Here is a 6,046-nt window from a genome sequence, read left to right on the forward strand (position 1 = left end):
TCTTTGTTCTTGATTCTCAATATAAATCTGGCTAAAAGCCCCCAACAATAGCCATGCCACTTCCCCAACATTTGACTGCCTTGAAATTTCTTTTGCCAGATTAACCAGTCCCCTGCCACCCTTAATCTCAGTCTTAGGAAAGTCTCTGGACATGAGCAAAATGAAAACAAACTTTCTGCCAAGCCATAACACACATCGTCTGGAGTCCAACAACCAATGAAGTCCTTCTTCCCAGCAGAAACCTCCCAAACCTGGTCTTTACCTGCAGAATTTCTATCAGCCTTTTGGTCTTCGGAGCTCTGACCAGAATCTCCCAGACAGAACAGCCGAAGGTGTTCTCAGGTGACATCTCTGAACCTTTCCAAACACTTCCCACAAGCCACTTCCAAAGGCTCTTGCACCACATGGTCACGTATAGTCACAGCAACAACCCCACTCCTGTGGTACCAAATTCTGTCTTGGTTACTTTTCTCTCATTGCTGAGACAAAATACCCAATGCCCAAAATGAAGGAAGGAAAGGTTTATTTAGCTTATAGTTTGTGGAGGTTTCAGTCCATGCTTGGCTGGATCTGCAGCACAGTGGCACATGGCAGAGGGCAAACGTTGATGGTGGCAGAACACAGAAAAGCAACAAGAGCAAAGGGGGGAATGGCAGCCGAAGAGCAAAGCAGCCAGAACAAAAGGGAGGAACCACAGCAAGCAGCTTCTTTCCTTCCCTTACATTGTAAATAGGCTACCCCCACCTAACCAGTTCGTAGCTCTCTCATAATCTCCATGACCTCCTCTTGCACAGGCTCAGGATGTATACAAAGTAAGCACCCTGGCTTCCTGCTGAGTCACTTAGCCAAACCTCTAGATTCCCCAATATGACACAATGTATCAATCATAACAATGAGTGTTTTATATAGTCTTGACTCTGGAGAAAAAAAGAGATAGTGAGATGGCAAGATCAGAAGACTTTTCCCATCTCCCAAACCCGGATTGGATTCCAGCAGTATTGCAAAAGTTTCTTATGTAATAAAAATCCATTCACAAATAACTGTTAGCATTTTGTGTCTTGTAATAATACCCTGTTGCATTACAACCTAAGAATAAGTTGGGACTAATTTATTATGCAGTGTAGCTTCTTGGGAGTACAATTTCAGCTTCCCTGGAATATGAAAATATTATTCAAAACAGCTTTTGAAAATCAAGGTAAGATCCACTATTCATAGGAGGGTAAGTAATAACATTGTTTTTAATATGTAAGCTAAAGGCATCAAAGAAATAATGAAAGCACAAAAAAATGAAATTGGAATCATAACTGGATAGTTTTACCCACAAAAGACTAGAACCTAATACAATTTTGTTATGCTTTACTTGCAACTAGATTGACTGAATGTTAAGGTTTAAGATGCAAGGTATTCTCCAAAATCTCAAGGGTGAGAAAGGTGATGAGATCAAGGAGAGACAAATGCTTAACTCATCTGTGGATTCAAACTCTGATAAGTCCATAGGTAACTTGTTCTTAGGAGGTTGGCCCTGCTGGATGTACATAGGCATACTGGGGGCATGACCTGGGGTGGAGTATCTCTATCCCAGGTTCCTCTCTTCTCTGTTTCCTGTCTGCCATGACTTGAGCAACTTTCCCTTACCAGACCTTTCTACCACAATACTCCTGCCGTGGACCCAGCTGACTATGGATGGTATCTTCTCAAACCACGAGCCAAACGGTGCGGGTGTCCAGTACTGTGTCTCAGTGACAAGAAAGTAACTAAGACACTGGATAATCACAATGATTTTTATAATTTTCTTTGCAGTGCTGGGGATTAAACCTGGGGCCTTGTGCATGCTGTCTGAGCACTGATCTACATACCTGTCCCCCAAGTACTTATTAACTAAAGACAAAATTACATGAAAGTTTTTCAATTGTTTTCATATTTCTTATTAGAAAATCTGATCATAGGGCTTTTACTGATTCATAAACTTTAGAGAACTATCTAATCTCAAGCCCCAGGGGCTTTCATTAGCTTTAATAGAAGTACATAGATGTGAAACTTTTAGTGTGCTTTGAATCCATCTTTACAAATACCAACTCATACATCTCCTTTGCGTAAGGTTATGTAAATTTAACTTCATGGCCCCTTTTATATATCTCACTGTAGTTCTTCTGAAAAATATTTGTACTTGATTTTTACATTATTTTAAAGGGCAAATGTCTTGGCATTTCATTTATTAATCATCTTGGAATCCTCTTTTTTCCTTTATCCTCATATCTCATGCCATGTTCATGTGGTTCTCACACAAAGCTTCAGTTGCAAGGCACATGTGGCTATCACCATGAATACTCTGCAGTTCTTATGTTTACTCATGCAGGTTTATATAGATGCATGAATGGTAGAGAGAAAATGAAATGGAAAGAGATTAGGCCATTGGATATAGAGTCTAGAAAAACAGATTAGTAAAAGATGACTATCCTGTATTATTTATTATTATGGTTTTTGTTATAATCTATTTCACTGACAATAGAACAAGAACTTACAAGGGCAATGGTCTTTGATTCAGTCTGCAATACAGTCTAAGCCACTAGAAAAGTACTCTCTGAATACTAGGCACAGAAATAATTTGTTATTTTATTTGGTTAAACCAGTGTCATAATTAGTTGATAACATTACTTAATATTCTCTTGTGAAGCACATTCACCATTCACAATGGATTTGTGAATCTTTCTACTGCAGATAGTTACATTCTGGTTACATTCTTTCTGATTGTGTGTGTGTGTGAGAGAGAGACAGAGACAGAGATTCAGAGAGTCAGAGAGATGGAGAGAGAGAAGATGGAGAGAAAGAGAGAGAGGGACAGGGAGAATGAGAATGAATCTCTGATTTATTAAAGGCTAAGGTCGGTAATCTCCCTAAAATTGTTAGCTTTAGAAAAGGACTGACTTCACCATGATTAGAAACAAATTACCTTAAAAAATAGAACTCATTATCTTATCTATCCATGTACAAACTCTAATTGTAATTATTTGACAACTTTCACTTCACAGGATAATGCTATCTTTGTATTGCTCTTCATGTGAAGTATAATCTTTTTAGAAGTTCACCAGTAAGTGCTGAAATTAAAATTTGGTATAGGTCAAAAAGTAGATTTAGTGGCCTAGAGTCTTGACAAGTTGACATTTACTTGAGTTACTGAAATCCATCTAGAATATACAACAGGCTAAGCTCATGGACTGCCCTGCAGCAAAACAAGTCAAAACTGAAGTGCATTTGCAGAACTGGCAGAACTTGAATTGCTTGTATAAACTGAGTGGCTAGCACCACCCATTACCACCCATACACCTGTGCCTCCCCACATATACCCTGTGTCTTTGTGCTTACACTGAAATGCACTCCCTACTGTGTCAGCCCAATAATCTATGCCCATTGACACATTTCTTTATAATTTATTATATTTGTCTTAGTGGTTTGCAAAATATATTTAATTATCTGAAAACATGATTTCTCAAAGCAAGAATATCCCCTTTGAAAAAACACCACCATTAAAAAATGAACACCATTTAAAAACGAACACAAAGACTCACTCCATTTTAAGGCTTGTGGCTTGCTCCTATTAATACATAAGGTAGTGGCTGTGTAAGTTGTTACTTGATGTCAATGTAAACATCACTTTCTCAGCCAAGTTGTTAAAATTTTCCAAGTTCCATTTTTAGTATTGGCTGTTATTGGTAATAGTTTTCATTTAAGAGTTCTTAAAATATTTATTAATAATGTATAACACATTTTAATCTTATTCCCTCCGTATCAACCTATAGGGGGAAGCAAATATATTTTGCCAGCCCACAGAATTGCATAAATGAAGCACAAAACTAAAATCAATGGGTTAATATGCTTAATAATCTTAACATTCTGAACTTTACAATAACTACAATTTTGTAACAGTAAGTAATCACCAGGAGACACATCAATGGTGCGTGGAGACCTAACAACCCATACTTTAATTATATCATAAAATCAGACTTTTAAACCAGATGTGATGAACTTTAAAAAGAAATATTTAGCACCAATTTTCTACTAACACAAATGCAATGTATAAATGTTAGACTAGAATCATACCAAAAATTCCATTTACAACTCATGAAGTGATGAAAAATAAAACTAACATTACTGTTACTTTACTATAAATAATTTGTGTCCTTTAGAATAACTTAGTTACTAAACTGGGAGAAAAATCTTCACACACACACACACAGACACACACACAAATTGTTGAAAACTGCCTGACATTTTGGACAGCTCCCTCCCAATTTTCTAAGGTACTTCTATTAGATTTATTTTCATTTTCTATATTTTACCAAGTCAGAAATGAGCTCACCCAAAGTGATTTCTGCTGTCCAAGGTTTGGCATTTTTGTTTTGTTGTGATTTATTTTGATTTCGGACAAAAATTTCTCCGGTCAAAGAGATTATGAAGCTGTGTGCCCGGGAGAGCGCTGCCCCCAGGTGAAGATCTGTCCAGTTTTCCCTGAAGCAGGTAGGCAGGGAGCTGCCCTGTCCACCTCCATTCCTCCCTGCAACTCCATCGCCCTTTGCAAGGACCCAGAGCTTCTCCCCATCGGAAGCGTTTTAAGGACAGCTTCTTACTAGCGAGATATTTCAAGAAGTTTTCCTACAGAGACAACGGGCTACACAGAAAACAACCTCTAAGACTACGTCTGTGCGTCCTGAACAGGAATGGAGAAACCACTGCGCCCAGACACGGACATCAGGACTCAGCCAGACAGTACCATCCATTTGCAGAAGCGCATAAAATTCGCCTTCTGCAGAAGGGGTTGCAGCGCAGATAAAACGCCCCATGGCCTTATAAATTAAAACATTTCTATACGAGATAAAGCCAGCATAAGCTCTGGAGGAAGCCAGGTAGTAAACTTGGTTTACCTTCGGTGGTTAAAGTGCTCTGGTCTGGGTGTCCAGATCCCTGCGGGCCTGAACTTTCTTGCAGGGCGGAGCCACCGGCCAGGCGTTTGGCAGCCAGCCAGCGCACCCCAGCGGGTGTCGGTCCCGGAGGGTGAGCGCGCCACGGTGGCCCGAACAGGCAGTGCCCGCACCTGGTCGTCTGGCCATCGCGCCCCAGAGTCCGCGCCGCCTCGGCCGAGTTGTCCGGTTGCGGACACCTGAGCCCTAAGACGCCACAGGGCAGACTCCTCTGCCAGTCCCTCAAGAGCGGGATTCTCTCCACCCCAAATCTTAGCTCCTGAAAAGTGTAGTAAGCATCCTCTGCGGAGCTTCGGACACCCCGAAATCCTCATTTTCCGAGATTAGCCTCCAGCCCCCACCCCACCCCCAACTTCTGCGGCCCCTTTTCCCCAGCGAGCCGGGCCAACAGTCACTCTCCTTTAGCCTTCCCCACCAAGTCCTCCGCGCACAGTGGGGCTGTGGGGAGCCTCGGCAAACGCGCCTCTCCCCGGCGCGCGCGGGAGCCACAGCTCCCTTCTACCGCAATAAAGTTCAATTTGTCCGGCTCTCCAGGAGCCACAGCAGACTTTGCGTGCGCTCTGGGCGGTTCTCCCTCCCCGGCCGAGCTAAGAGCATCGTGTTCACTCCATCCCAGCCTGGATGCCTGAAGGACATCGGTCCACGCAGAGGGGACCTACTGCTCTCCCTGCAAAGTGCCCCAGACCGCGTGCGCGCGCGCACACACACACAGACGCGCACACACACACACACACACACACACACAATGCCTTCCAAGCGCTGTCAGAGTCTGTCAGCGCCGAAGGGAGAACGCGCGAGCTGGAACCGCACGGGCACCGGCATCAGCCCAGCCTGGCGTCGGGACTCGCGGCGCGGGTCCCAAACACCTTTGTCCGGATGCCGGAGCCGCGCGGCGCCCGGTGGCTCCCCGAGTTCCCCGAGATCACAGAAGCGGTCCCGGGGGCCGCACCTTACCCGCCAGACGCGTGGTCTCCGGCCGCTCTGCTGGCCCGCGGGCCACGGGGACGCTGCAGCCAGGGTCCCGAAGACGCCGCTGCTCGCCTGCCGCTGCCCGGATCCCCGGCGCCAGC

The 6,046-nt window shown here is 43.7% G+C and overlaps 1 protein-coding gene across 1 annotated transcript in view; it reads right to left on the reverse strand.

Moving 5' to 3' along the window:
* B3galt1 (UDP-Gal:betaGlcNAc beta 1,3-galactosyltransferase, polypeptide 1) overlaps nucleotides 1-6,040 on the reverse strand; it is a 555,141-nt gene extending 549,101 nt beyond the window's left edge. The window contains exon 1 of the transcript XR_001235825.1: nucleotides 5,931-6,040. The gene's annotated coding sequence lies outside the window, so the exon portion shown is untranslated. The remainder of the gene's footprint in view (nucleotides 1-5,930) is intronic.
* Between the last annotated feature and the right edge of the window lie 6 nt (nucleotides 6,041-6,046).

The sequence above is a fragment of the Chinchilla lanigera genome, unplaced genomic scaffold (assembly GCF_000276665.1).
Source record: "Chinchilla lanigera isolate Chin_1 unplaced genomic scaffold, ChiLan1.0 scaffold00048, whole genome shotgun sequence".
Classification (NCBI taxonomy): Eukaryota; Metazoa; Chordata; class Mammalia; order Rodentia; family Chinchillidae; genus Chinchilla; species Chinchilla lanigera.